The sequence below is a fragment of the Mytilus californianus genome, unplaced genomic scaffold (assembly GCF_021869535.1).
Source record: "Mytilus californianus isolate M0D057914Y unplaced genomic scaffold, xbMytCali1.0.p SCAF_14, whole genome shotgun sequence".
NCBI classification, from domain to species: Eukaryota; Metazoa; Mollusca; class Bivalvia; order Mytilida; family Mytilidae; genus Mytilus; species Mytilus californianus.
Genome location: NW_026262626.1, coordinates 11289819 through 11303168, shown reverse-complemented (window position 1 = coordinate 11303168; position 13350 = coordinate 11289819). Strand labels below are relative to the sequence as shown.

At 31.5% G+C, this 13350-nt stretch overlaps 1 protein-coding gene across 2 annotated transcripts in view; it reads left to right on the top strand.

Annotated features, from left to right (window-relative positions):
• The window catches only part of LOC127724197 (uncharacterized), a 158125-nt gene that overhangs the window by 123585 nt on the left and 21190 nt on the right, over positions 1–13350 (top strand). The gene's annotated exons all lie outside the window — the stretch shown is intronic.

Sequence of the window (13350 nt, the reverse complement as noted above, 5' to 3'; positions counted from 1 at the left end):
CATATGTCAACCAACAGTTTGCAAAAGACCCTATGGCTTTATCATGTACCAAGTTGGAATAATAATCAATTAACCTTAAATTTAAACATTTCAGGGACAATAACTCCTATAAGATATCATTGGATTGGTTCAGACCAAATGTATCATATCTTAATCACAATTAAGCAAACATTTTGCACTAGTTCTTTAATTTGTAATTTTAAAAGTGACAGAGGAGATCAAATAACAAGGAAAAGTCAAAATTTAGAATATGACCTTGACCTTTGACCTTGGCCTCAATTTCATTTAAATGAACCAAGGAACTCAAATCAATATACCTTAGGTCTCTATCACTTACCATTCATGCTATACATTTATATATCCCTTATGTCAAATACAGAAGGGGAAATAACTCTCATATGGAGTTTACGTATCGCTTCGGTCAAAATTGGACAAAACATCCTGAAGATATAACGAGCAATTTGGTAAAATAAATTTGTCGCTTTCTTTTACGGTTACGGAGGAGATGCACGCACAAGGAAAACAGGGGAGATAACTCCTACAAAGAAAAGTATTCGGTTAAGCAGGGTCAATTTCAAAGGCGCATAAACTGTTCGATATCATATACGAAACATCTTAGCGACATCTTGCGAAACAAAAATTTATCGCAAGAACAAAATTTGGCGGAAGAAAAAGAAAATTAAAAACCAATTGTTCAGAGAACAATTGAAGGTCTTTCCACATCAATTTTCAAAGTTCTTGAAAAGAAGCTAATTTATTACTCAAAGTTAAAATTGGCATCCCATCATAAGTTTCTTCATACTGATGCGATAAATAAGAGGTTTCTATACACTTTCGAATGAAATAAGGGAGATAATGTGCTACTTCCAGTGAAGTAAATGTCAGTTTCGGTCTCATGTGATAGCTTCTTTCACACTGATTCCAAAAATATATAGTTTATATATACTTTTGCCTGTAAACAAGGAGATAATTGGCCACTTTCGGTTTTTTAAAAGTCACTTCTTGTCTTTAGTGATAAGTTAATGTATTTAAATTACAAAATATATGGATTCCGAGTACTTTTCAATGAAAAAAGTGCAAAAATGGCTACTTCCGGTTTTCTCAAAGTCACTTACGGTTGTCATTTTTCAAGGTCATATATCACCATACCTTTTATTAATGGTCATATGGCTTTATAATGAACCAAGTTGAAGAAATGGTCAATTAACCTTATAATTAGACATTTCAGGGGCACTAACTCCTATAAGATGTCATTAGATTGTTTCAGACCAAATATAACATATCTTCATTACAATAAAGCAAACATTTTGCACTTGTTCTTTTATATATATCTTGAAAAATATTGGAGAATATGCAAAAACAAGGAAAAATCAAAATTTAGAACTTGACCTTGACCTTTGACCTTGACTTTATTTTTTAAGTCAGGAACTAGGGGCCTCAAATAAAAACATTCAAGGGTTATACGGTTAAAGGTTACTGAGTTAAAAAAACATACCGACAAATTTTTTTGGTAAAGGTAGATAACTCCTATAAAATTTCATCGAATAGCTTCGATCCAAATTATCCAAAAATTCCTGAGGATGTAACAAACAATTTAGAAAAAGAATTTTGTCGATATCTTTTTATGTTACGAAGGAGATGTACACACTTGATAAACAGTGAATAGGGAGATAACTCTTACAAAGAAAATTGTTCGTTTTAGCAAGGTGAAATTTAAAAGCGCATAAACTATATGATACAATATGAGAAATATCTAAGCGACATATTGCGAAACAAATATTTATCGCAAGAACAAAATTAGGCGGAAAAAAAATAATAATAATTAATAACCAATTGGTCAAAGAACAATTGAAGGTCTTTCCACATCAATTTTCCAAATAATTGATGAAAAGCTAATTCTGGTTTACTCAAAGCTACTATTGGCGTCCAATCATAAGTTTCTTCATACTGACTCAATAAACATATGGTTTCTATAGACTTTTGCCTGAAATAAGGGAGATAATTGTCAACTTCTGGTTAAGAAAATGTCACTTCCGGTCTCATATGATAGCTTTATTTACACTGATTCCAAAAATATATGGTTTATATATACTTTTGCCTGTAAAAAGGGAGATTATTGGTTACTTCCGGTTTAGAACATGTCATTTTCGGTCTCATATGATAGATTTATTTACACTGATTCCAAAAATATATGGTTTATCTATACTTTTGCCTGTAAAAAGGGAGATAATTGACTACTTCCGGTTTAGAAAATGTCACTTTTGGTCTCATATGAAAGCTTTATTTACACTGATTCCAAAAATATATGGTTTATATATACTTTTGCCGGTAAAAAGGGAGATAATTGGCTACTTCCGGTTTATAAAATGTCACTTCCGGTCTCAAATGATAGGTTAACCTATGATCATTCAAAAAATATATGGTTTCTAGGTACTTTTCCATGAAATAAGTGCAAAAAATACTACTTCCGGTTCACTCAAGGTCACTTTCGGTTTTATTTTTTCAAGTTCATATGTCAAACAACAGTTTGCAAAAGACCCTATGGCTTTATCATGTACCAAGTTGGAATAATAATCAATTAACCTTAAATTTAATCATTTCAGGGACAATAACTCCTATAAGATATCATTGGATTGGTTCAGACCAAATGTATCATATCTTAATCACAATTAAGCAAACATTTTGCACTAGTTCTTTAATTTGTAATTTTTAAAGTGACAGAGGAGATGAAATAACAAGGAAAAGTCAAAATTTAGAATATGACCTTGATCTTTGACCTTGGCCTCAATTTCATTTAAATGAACCAAGGAACTCAAATCAATATACCTTAGGTCTCTATCACTTACCATTCATGCTATACATTTATATATCCCTTATGTCAAATACAGAAAGGGAAATAACTCTCATATGGAGTTTACGTATCGCTTCGGTCAAAATTGGACAAAACATCCTGAGGATATAATGAGCAATTTGGTAAAATAAATTTGTCGCTTTCTTTTACGGTTACGGAGGAGATGCTTGCACAAGGAAAACAGTGTTCGGGGAGATAACTCCTACAAAGAAAATTATTTGGTTACGCAGGGTAAATTTCAAAGGCGCATAAACTGTTCGATATCATATACCAAATATTTAAGCGACATATTGCGAAACAAATATTTATCGCAAGAACAAAATTAGGCGGAAGAAAAAAAAAAATAATCAGAAGAAAACCAATAGGTCTTTCCACAGAAAAGTGGAAAGACCTAATAATCAGAAGAAAACCAATAGGTCTTTCCACAGAAAAGTGGAAAGACCTAATTAAGAACAATTGAAGGTCTTTACACAACAATTTTCTAAATAATTGATGAGAAGCTAATTCTGGTTTACTCAAAGCTACTATTGGCGTCCAATCATAGGTTTCTTCATACTGATTCAATAAACATATGGTTTCTGTAGATTTTTGCCTGAAATAAGGGAGATAATTGTCAACTTCCGGTTTAGAAAATGTCACTTCCGGTGTCATATGATAGCTTTATTTACACTGATTCCAAAAATATATGGTTTATATATACTTTTGCCTGTAAAAAGGGAGATAATTGGCTACTTCCGGTTTAGAAAATGTCACTTCCGGTCTCATATGATAGATTTATTTACACTGATTCCAAAAATATATGGTTTATATATACTTTTGCATGTATAAAGGGAGATAATTGACTACTTCCGGTTTAGAAAATGTCACTTTCGGTCTCATATGATAGCTTTATTTACACTGATTCCAGAAATATATGGTTTATATATACTTATGCCTGTAATAAGGGAGATAATATGCTACTTCCGGTTTATAAAATATCACTTCCGGTCTCAAATGATAGATTAATGTATGACCATTCAAAAAATATATGGTTTCTAGGTACTTTTCCATGAAATAAGTGCAAAAAATACTACTTCCGGTTCACTCAAGGTCACTCTCGGTTTACTTTTATCAAGGTCATATGTCACCCAACAGTTGGTAAAAGACCCTATGCCTTTAACATGTACCAAGTTGGAGAAATACTCAATTAACCTTAAATTGAATCATTTCAGGGACAATAACTCCTATAAGATATCATTGGATTGTTTCAGACCAAATGTATCATATCTTAATCACAATTAAGCAAATATTTTGCACTAGTTCTTTAATTTATAATTTTAAAAGTGACAGAGGAGATCAAATAACAAGGAAAAGTCAAAATTTAGAATATGACCTTGACCTTTGACCTTGGCCTCAATTTCATTTAAATGAACCAAGGAACTTAAATCAATATACCTTAGGTCTCTATCACTTACCATTCATGCTATACATTTATATATCCCTTATGTCAAATACAGAAGGGGAAATAACTCTCATATGGAGTTTACGTATCGCTTCGGTCAAATTGGACAAAACATCCTGAAGATATAACAAGCAATTTGGTAAAATAAATTTGTCGCTTTCTTTTACGGTTACGGAGGAGATGCACGCACAAGGAAAACAGTGTTCGGGGAGATAACTCCTACAAGGAAAAGTATTAGGTTAAGCAGGGTCAATTTCAAAGGCGCATAAACTGTTCGATATCATATACGAAACATCTAAGCGACATCTTGCGAAACAAAAATTTATCGCAAGAACAAAATTAGGCGGAAGAAAAAAAAAAATAATCAGAAGAAAACCAATAGGTCTTTCCACAGAAAAGTGGAAAGACCTAATAATCAGAAGAAAACCAATAGGTCTTTCCACAGAAAAGTGGAAAGACCTAATTAAGAACAATTGAAGGTCTTTACACAACAATTTTCTAAATAATTGATGAGAAGCTAATTCTGGTTTACTCAAAGCTACTATTGGCGTCCAATCATAGGTTTCTTCATACTGATTCAATAAACATATGGTTTCTGTAGATTTTTGCCTGAAATAAGGGAGATAATTGTCAACTTCCGGTTTAGAAAATGTCACTTCCGGTGTCATATGATAGCTTTATTTACACTGATTCCAAAAATATATGGTTTATATATACTTTTGCCTGTAAAAAGGGAGATAATTGGCTACTTCCGGTTTAGAAAATGTCACTTCCGGTCTCATATGATAGATTTATTTACACTGATTCCAAAAATATATGGTTTATATATACTTTTGCATGTATAAAGGGAGATAATTGACTACTTCCGGTTTAGAAAATGTCACTTTCGGTCTCATATGATAGCTTTATTTACACTGATTCCAGAAATATATGGTTTATATATACTTATGCCTGTAATAAGGGAGATAATATGCTACTTCCGGTTTATAAAATATCACTTCCGGTCTCAAATGATAGATTAATGTATGACCATTCAAAAAATATATGGTTTCTAGGTACTTTTCCATGAAATAAGTGCAAAAAATACTACTTCCGGTTCACTCAAGGTCACTCTCGGTTTACTTTTATCAAGGTCATATGTCACCCAACAGTTGGTAAAAGACCCTATGCCTTTAACATGTACCAAGTTGGAGAAATACTCAATTAACCTTAAATTGAATCATTTCAGGGACAATAACTCCTATAAGATATCATTGGATTGTTTCAGACCAAATGTATCATATCTTAATCACAATTAAGCAAATATTTTGCACTAGTTCTTTAATTTATAATTTTAAAAGTGACAGAGGAGATCAAATAACAAGGAAAAGTCAAAATTTAGAATATGACCTTGACCTTTGACCTTGGCCTCAATTTCATTTAAATGAACCAAGGAACTTAAATCAATATACCTTAGGTCTCTATCACTTACCATTCATGCTATACATTTATATATCCCTTATGTCAAATACAGAAGGGGAAATAACTCTCATATGGAGTTTACGTATCGCTTCGGTCAAATTGGACAAAACATCCTGAAGATATAACAAGCAATTTGGTAAAATAAATTTGTCGCTTTCTTTTACGGTTACGGAGGAGATGCACGCACAAGGAAAACAGTGTTCGGGGAGATAACTCCTACAAGGAAAAGTATTAGGTTAAGCAGGGTCAATTTCAAAGGCGCATAAACTGTTCGATATCATATACGAAACATCTAAGCGACATCTTGCGAAACAAAAATTTATCGCAAGAACAAAATTTGGCGGAAGAAAAAAAAAAATAATCAGAAAAAAACCAATAGGACTTTCCACAGAAAAGTGGAAAGACCTAATAATAATAATTAAAAACCAATTGTTCAAAGAACAATTGAAGGTCTTTCCACATCAATTTTCTAAATAATTGATAGGAAGCTACTTCTGGTTTACTCAAAGTTATTAATAGCGTCAAAGTATAGATTTCTTCATACTGATTCAATAAATAAATGGTTTCTATATACTTTTGCTAGAAATAAGGAAGATAATAGCCAACTTCCGGTTTAGAAAATGTCACTTCCGGTCTCATATGATAGCTTTATTCACACTGATTCCAAAAATATATAGTTTGTATATACTTATGCCTGTAATAAGGAAGATAATATGCTACTTCCGGTTTATAAAATGTCACTTCCTGTCTCAAATGATAGGTTAACCTATGATCATTCAAAAAATATATGGTTTGTAGGTACTTTTCCATGAAATAAGTGCAAAAAATACTACTTCCGGTTCACTCAAGGTCACTTCCGGTTTACTCTTTTCAAGGTCATATGTCAACCAACAGTTTGCAAAAGACCCTATGGCTTTATCATGTACCAAGTTGGAGTTATAATCAATTAACCTTAAATTGAAACATTTCAGGGACAATAACTCCTATAAGATATCATTGGATTCTTTCAGACCAAATGTATCATATCTTAATCACAATTAAGCAAACATTTTGCACTAGTTCTTTAATTTGTAATTTTAGAAGTGACAGAGGAGATCAAATAACAAGGAAAAGTCAAAATTTAGAATATGACCTTGACCTTTGACCTTGGCCTCAATTTCATTCAAATGAACCAAGGAACTCAAATCAATAAACCTTATGTCTCTATCACTTACCATTCATGCTATACATTTATATATCCCTTATGTCAAATACAGAAGGGGAAATAACTCTCATATGGAGTTTACGTATCGCTTCAGTTAAAATTGGACAAAACATCCTGAGGATATAACGAGAAATTTGGTAAAATAAATTTGTCGCTTTCTTTTACGGTTACGGAAGAGATGCACGCACAAGGAAAACATTGTTTGGGGAGATAACTCCTACAAAGAAAAGTATTCGGTTAAGCAGGGTCAATTTCAAAGGCGCATAAACTGTTCGATATCATATACGAAACATCTAAGCGACATCTTGCGAAACAAAAATTTATCGCAAGAACAAAATTTGGCGGAAGAAAAAAAAATTAAAAACCAATTGTTCAAAGAACAATTGAAGGTCTTTCCACATCAATTTTCTAAATAATTGATAAGAAGCTACTTCTGGTTTACTCAAAGCTACTATTAGCGTCAAATCATAAGTTTCTTCATACTGATTCAATAGATATATGGTTTCTATAGACTTTTGCCTGAAATAAGGGAGATAATTGTCAACTTCTGGTTTAAAAAATGTCACTTCCGGTCTCATATGATAGCTTTATTTGCACTGATTCCAAAAATATATGGTTTATATATAATTTTGCCCGTAAAAAGGGAGATAATTGGCTACTTCCGTTTTAGAAAATGTCACTTCCGGTCTCATTCGATAGCTTTATTCACACTGATTTCAAAAATATATAGTTTGTATATACTTATGCCTGTAATAAGGGAGATAATATGCTACATCCGGTTTTAAAATATCAGTTCCGGTCTCAAATTATAGGTTTATGTATGACCATTCAAAAAATATATGGTTTCTATGTATTTTTACATAAAATAAGTGCAAAAATGATTCCAAAAATATATGGTTTATATATACCTTTGCCTGTTAAAAAGAAGATGATTGGCTACTTCCGGTTTAGAAAATGTCACTTTCGGTCTCATATGATAGCCTTATTAACACTGATTCCAAAAATATATGGTTTATTTATACTTTTGCCTGTAAAAAGGAGATAATTCGCTACTTCCGGTTTAGAAAATGTCACTTCCGGTCACATATGATAGCTTTATTTACACTGATTCCAAAAATATATGGTTTATATACCTTTGCCTGTAAAAAAAGAAGATAATTGGCTACTTCCGGTTTAGAAAATGTCACTTCCGGTGTCATATGATAGCTTTATTTACACTGATTCCAAAAATATATGGTTTATATATCCTTATGCCTGTAATAAGGGAGATAATATGCTACTTCCGGTTTGTAGAATATCACTTCCGGTCTCAAATGATAGATTAATGTATGACGATTCAAAAAATATATGGTTTCTATGTACTTTTACCTGAAATAAGTGCAAAAATGACTACTTCCGGTTCACTCAAGGTCACTTCCGGTTGACATTTTTCAAGGTCATATGTCACCCAACATTTTGCAAAAGATCTTATGGCTTTATCATGTACCAATATGAAGTAATAATCAATTTACCTTCAAATAAAACATTTCAGGGGCAATAACTCCAATAAGATGTTGCTGGATTGTCTCAGACCAAATGTATCATATCTTCATCACAATATAACAAACATTTTGCACTAGTTCTTTTATATAAAACATTAAAAATATTGGAGAAAATGCAAAAACAAGCAAAAATTCAGAACATGACCTTGACCTTTGACCTTGACCTCATTTTCTAAGTTAGGACCTAGGGGTCTCAAATAAAAACATTCCAGGGTTATACAGTTAACAGTTGATTAGTTGAAAACACATACCGACAAATTTATTGTGTAAAGGTAGATAACTCCTATAAAATTTCATCGAATCGCTTCTATCAAAATTAGCCAAAAATTCCTGAGAATGTAACGATAAATTTTTTGAAAAGAATTTTGTCGATATCTTATTTTGTTACGAAGGAGATGCACACAGATGATAAACAGTGAATAGGGAGATAACTCTTGCAAAGAAAACGGTTCGGCTTAGCAGGGTGAAATTTAAAAGCGCATGAACTATACGATACAATATGAGAAATATCTAAGCGACATATTGCGAAACAAACATTTATCGCAAGAACAAAATTTGGCGGAAGAAAAAAAAAAAAAAAAATAATAATAATAATCAGAACAAATACAATAGGTCTTTCCACAGAAAAGTGGAAAGACCTAATAATCAGAACAAATACAATAGGTCTTTCCACAGAAAAGTGGAAAGACCTAATAATAATAATAATCAGAACAAATACAATAGGTCTTTCCACAGAAAAGTGGAAAGACCTAAATAATAATAATCAGAACAAATACAATAGGTCTTTCCACAAAAAAGTGGAAAGACCTAATAATCAGAAGAAAACCAATAGGTCTTTCCACAGAAAAGTGGAAAGACCTAATAATCAGAACAAATACAATAGGTCTTTCCACAGAAAAGTGGAAAGACCTAATAATCAGAAGAAAACCAATAGGTCTTTCCACAGAAAAGTGGAAAGACCTAACGATCGGTATCTGGGTGAATCTACGTCTCAATCAAGCTTCATAAAGATATTACAGAATATTGTGGGCTATTCATTATAGTTTTTAAAAAAAAATAATTTAAATTTCAGATCCTTCAGTTTGCATATAAAGATCATATTTAAATTTCGTTTACAAACTGTACATACAAATAGTAACGTAGTGCTTAGTACAACATGCATAACATTTTATTTGATGTCACCAATTGTAAAAATGTAAAATTAAAACAGTACCTTACAATACCAACATAGTCTTTTGTTGTATGTTTATACAAACCGAAACCACTACTACATGAGGGATTAACACGTTCAAATTTACAAAATTGTGTTTCAGAGAACAAAATTAATTTTATAGGATTTAGTTTTACATTTAAACCTTTCAAGGAGTGTATTACTGGACAAGAACAATTTAATTGTAGGACAAAATCGGCTTACAACACAAAATTTGTTCAAACAATAGAACCAATTTAAGCATGTGACAAAATGACGGATATGTAACAGAGGTATCGCAATCGCAGATGGATTGGTGGATAGTTGCCGTTTGTTTAACGTTCAGTGGCAAATATTACATGCATATTCAAGACCATACTAGGTTGGGCAGACGACAAAAGCGAAATGGTGACAAATTCATTGTTCAAAATTTATTTCCAAGTGTTATTTCAAATATATATTATGCAAAGTAAATTTTACTATTATTTATTGAACAAAATAAAAAGATCAAAGCCGCTCAATGAAAATAAACCCGTTGAATGAAAGCTGTAATAAATGAAAGGTAAAAAAAAAATACATTACACTAACAACTTTAAACTTTCAAGGTTATGAAAATAATGCTGATTTTTTTTCCTGGCCAATTTTGATTATAGTGAAAAATCGATGTAACATTAATGCATTACTATTTTATCGAAAGTGATCGAGATGCGCTAATTGCGTATTTCAAATTCTCGGACACTTGTTTTTTTTCCAAAACACGTTATAGTTATACATGTACTACATACTGAGATTATATGTCTCTGTTAATATACATCCTTCATTTAAAGTTTTGTTTTTTTTTAAACACTTTATGACCGTATCTCGGGGGCACTGCCGAAAATAATCTTTCAAAAAGCTAATTTAAATTTCCATCTTTAAAACTTATATATCAGATAAATTTAACCACAAGACAAGGAATACTACAATAAACATCAATTTGGTCACGCACGACGTATTCCGATGTTAGACACGTGCCGTTACAATGTCGTAGCCAGTTTGCTCGCATCAGCGCGCGCAGGTATGTCGAATAGGCCAGTTGATTGGAGGAAAGTTACCGAAAACCACGCCTACCTTAAACTAATACCCAATCAACCGCCTTTGACAGAAACATAAATCAAATTACAGAGATTTGGTTGCGTATTCAATAACTGAAAAAGTTTAGACTCTTTATTCAAACTTTGAAGTATAGAATATGCCCGAAATGCAAGTTTCGCTATTTTACAATAAATTTTAAACATCATGTTCACCTACCTAGTGAGGAAAAAAAAAACAAAATACAAATTTAATAAAATTTGCAAATTAAAACTATTTCCAGAGGAGGGGTAAAAATTTATTTAGGCCTTAGGTGCTGTGTGCAAAATTTTTTAGGTCACGTGGTACGATTTAAGCGTCCCTCGGCAATTTTGAATCTGGTAAAAGATTGATTTGTTCATGTTTTTATATCAAATATACTCTCTAGCACTCGCAGAAAATATAGAAAGTTTTGAAATAAAAAGATTAATAAATGATAGAAGATCACTTTATATGAAATATTTTCTTTATCTTTTTTTACCTTTTCAATAAAGAAATGCACTGTAATGGCGGGAAATTGTATTCGATCTCAGCGAAATCACGAGGCACAGATTTTTGTTAATGTTACAAATATCAGCACGTGAAAAAATCATTCAAATTAATGTCAATTAAAGAACACAATTCGAACATTCTAAATCTTCTTAAGTCTCCGTTGCTTCTAATAAGTCGCTAAAATATGATTTCCGATAAGTAAAATATCAAAAAGATATGTCAAATCCGCGAGTACATATGTTATTTTTAAAATTATTTTGAAAACAAAATTACTATTTTGTCTTATGAATACCCATGATGATTTTTTTTCATTATTCAATCGTGCATTATTTGTGTATTGGATTGCTAATTGCCTCCTCTCTAGTGCTGTCTCTGTTTTGTTTACAAACAAATGACGAAATAATGCAATATTTAAAATTTAATATGTTACAAAACTTTGTCCCGATTAAAAACTTAACACGGACTGAATAAATTACAATAAGAGAATTCAGTGATTATCGATGTCGAAATTAGCACTTGGTAATCAACAGTCAGTTTTGGTATGAATATGTTTATACCCAAGAAACAACAAACAAATTTGTTTATTATGTATCTACAAAATATAGGTATATTGTATAATCAGCCCTTCTGTATATTACATTATACTTTTTTTTTCTTTTTTTTTTTAATTGATTCAACAAATTTCGCTTGTCCAGGTGTGTCAATAACGGTGATATCCACACCACGAGTAGTTTGAAATAAATTTACACAATTTTACATATGAATTGTGGAACATTTAAACTAGAAAGAAAGAAATTTCTACCGAACTACAGTTGGTCTAACCCTAATATCTATAAATTTGATCAGCTGTTAAACTCATCAAATATTGTTATATTAGAAAAACTATGTAAATCTAAGTTATAAATGTGAAAGCCAGTCCTTCAAGTTAATTTAATTGTATCGTTCACACATGCATGTAATAATTGCACCGTATAGTTACTCTGTATGTGTATGTATGTTCTGTATAACTAGTAATTGAAGTTTTATGAGAAAAAAAGTATTCGTATTCCTTTAAACTATAAATTACACGAAAACAGCCTAAGGATAAAATACAAGTGTATATACTACCATAAAGTATTTAATCCTCATCCGTCCTTGTAAATGCAAAACTCTGGATTCTCTTTGATATTTACCCGAGAGATCACAAAAGACAAATCTAACAAGACTTTCAAAGGCGTCTGCGAAACATGAAACGAAATAAAAGATTTTTTTGTAGACGAGTAACACATTGAAGTAGAAGATTTGACCGAATGAATGAAATAAACTTTAAAAAAAATCAGTGCACATATTTCTAGTGGCGAAAAACACGCATATCGAGTTACGTATACGTAAAAGAATAATCATATAAATAACAATTATGATGTCAATTTCATAAATTCAAGGATTATAACAAGAAAACAATCTTAAAGACGATTCGTGATTTCCCATGTATATAGATTGATATAATTTCAGATTTATAATTTTTATTCTTAAATTAAATTCTGAAATACAAAGGCATGGCTCTGATACTTGGCAGTTTAGCGAACAATATTACATGAAATGCACGATGCAATTGATCGTAAACAAAGTTCAAGAGATTAGAATTGTAAAATCAGCCGCTGGACGTTAGAGTTTCTATCGATCATTCAATGATAATAAAATGCTTGGAGTATGCTAAAAAGTATGAAATAATACCTTTAATTTATTGTAATTACATATTTTTTTTTTTTATCAAATGAAATTTTTGTTAAACTGCTCCAGACATGGTTATTAGCAACCGTCAGTCCATTGCGATATTTCACAGCTCTTACAAATTCCGAAAAAAATTAATGTTCCCATGGGAAGATATAGTTTACCAATGGGAAGAAGTAATGTTCCCATGGTAAGAATAAATGTTCGCAAGGGATAAAGGTGTTCCCATGGGAAGAAAAATTAGTTCCCTTGGGAACAAAAATGAAAGAAACTATCTTCTAATGTTCCCATGGGAAATTTTAGTTCCGATGGGAACTTAAAAATATCCCATGGGAACGTCTATGATTCCTA